Raw genomic sequence first — 2,237 nt, 5'->3', positions numbered from 1 at the left:
AAAATTCTTAAATTTTTTATGGCAGACTTTGTCTTTGTAATTATCTCCAACGCCCAGCACCATATAGCAATGAAATAATAAATCACCATTTCCTCACTTGGTGTTCTGAGGAACAGCGATAGGCCAAATGTTATTAGGTATGTTTAAAAGAAAAAAAGTGGTTCTTTACTCAAATAACTTTGGGAAGTGCTGAATTAAACAAAGTTAAATCGTTTTTATTCTTTAAACTGAAGTATACTTTAAAAAAAATACTAGACAATATTTACGGCACACTGACTCCTCAAGAGGGGCTATAGTATACAGCATTTTGCAAACTTATTTGACCATTTCCCAGAGTAATGTCTTTTCAAAAATGCAATTTAGAATTGCTGCAGCATAGTCTAGTTAAAATGAGAAGAATGCCACTGCCACTTTTATTATTTAGCACTGTTCTATAAATGTTTAACCCATGCAGTCAGAAACTATGTTATAAATTTTGAAAAGAAGTACATATTATTTCAACTTACTGATATAATTGCGTACCAGGAAAAACTCAAAAATATCTGAAATTAATAATTTCAGTAAATTGCCAATTTAAAATTATTCTATGAAAATACATTTTCCTCTATATAGCAAAAATGACCACATAAGTAACAAACTTAATTAAGAGCTCCCAATAGCAGTATTTTCTCATGTATGTATTACTTAGGAATACATTTGTCACAAATTATACAGGACTTAAATAAATGTAAAAGACATTTTAAAAATGAGGCAGCATACCATGTTCTGGAAAGCATTGTAATTCTGTAGTTCTCTCATATCAATTTTAAGACAGTCCCAACAAAATTCTCAATTTACTTTTGGGAGAACCAATTAACTGTAAGTTCATCTGGTAAAATAAATATGTCAGAATCATCAGAAAACTGTGAAAAATAAAAATTAAAAAGATCAACAAGAAGATTTGCCCTAACCTGTGAAGTCATATCTCTAACTCAATAACTACATGCTGGTATGTACACTACGGCTACAAGGTTAAGTGGTACTAACACTTCATTCTGTGTTTGAATTCAAATGGGGCAGGGCACAGAAATAAATACTGGCTAACAACTGGCTAATCCTTTGAGGGGAAAAAAGTTACAATTCCTAAATCCATACATTAAAATAATTGAAGAGGAGCAAAGAAATATTTTAACCAAACCATTAAAATTAGAGAAATAGAAGATAAGATTTATGTGATCTTGGGATGGTGCAATCATTCTAAACATGATCCTAGGGCCAGAAGGCAAAAAGGAAAAGATTTATCCATTTTTTATTATTTTTTTATTTTTTTAGTCATTTTTAATGCATTTTTCCCTGTGCATAAGAGAAATAACTGGTAAGAGTCAAAAGATACAGTTTCCTTTATACATAGCAGTTAAAAGTAATGCAAACATCACATGACACTTTCAGTGAAAGTTACATTTCCAATTACAAATCAAAATGTGCATTATTAGGGTCTCTTTATGAGAGAAGCTGAGAAGGAAGTCTTAGGTAAAAAGCACTTCCCTGGCTTTACTACACTGATCCTTCAGGCTGCACAAAGATTAAGGTCATATACAGTCGATCGGCAAATTTTGACACAATTTCACACAGTAAGTTTTCTGTACAATTAAATGTATACTTAGAAATACCAGGATAAACACTTCTACTATATTTTAACTGAACTTGCCTAGCCAACATTTTCACTGAGAAATTGATCAAAGATGCTGTAAGATTCTACAAAATTGTGACACATCTAGCTCCAGAAATATTTCTTATATTCTCTCATTTCGATTACACATATCCTGATCAGAAATTCTGTTGTAATATTTCTAGATGTACAGTTCCAATTGTGCTTACTGTACTGTGTACAAACATGACAAAAAAGATCAAAGACTGATATAAATCTTACAGCATTTTGCTAGCAAAAATACATGCCAAAGTCACAATAAGCAATATTGTACCACGAATTAGAGAGCTTCAAATAATTTGCTTCTGGTTTTAATATTTTCATTCTACATTAAATTACTATCATAGGCTAATGTTTAAAATATGCAAACAAATTAGACATCTGTAGGACAAAACTTGTTCACCCAACTGTGAAGTTTGATACCTGTTCCAAAAACCACAATAAATGCAGAATAAAGAGAAGTGTTTGCATGCAACACCTTTGAGTGAAACAGCATTGATTCCTACCATTCAAGACAAGGAAGGAAATGGAAATTGGAAGGGAGGGAGGG

Source organism: Pteropus alecto, unplaced genomic scaffold, assembly GCF_000325575.1.
Source record: "Pteropus alecto unplaced genomic scaffold, ASM32557v1 scaffold344, whole genome shotgun sequence".
In the NCBI taxonomy this organism is placed as follows: domain Eukaryota; kingdom Metazoa; phylum Chordata; class Mammalia; order Chiroptera; family Pteropodidae; genus Pteropus; species Pteropus alecto.
Note: the sequence above shows the minus strand (reverse complement) of the source record.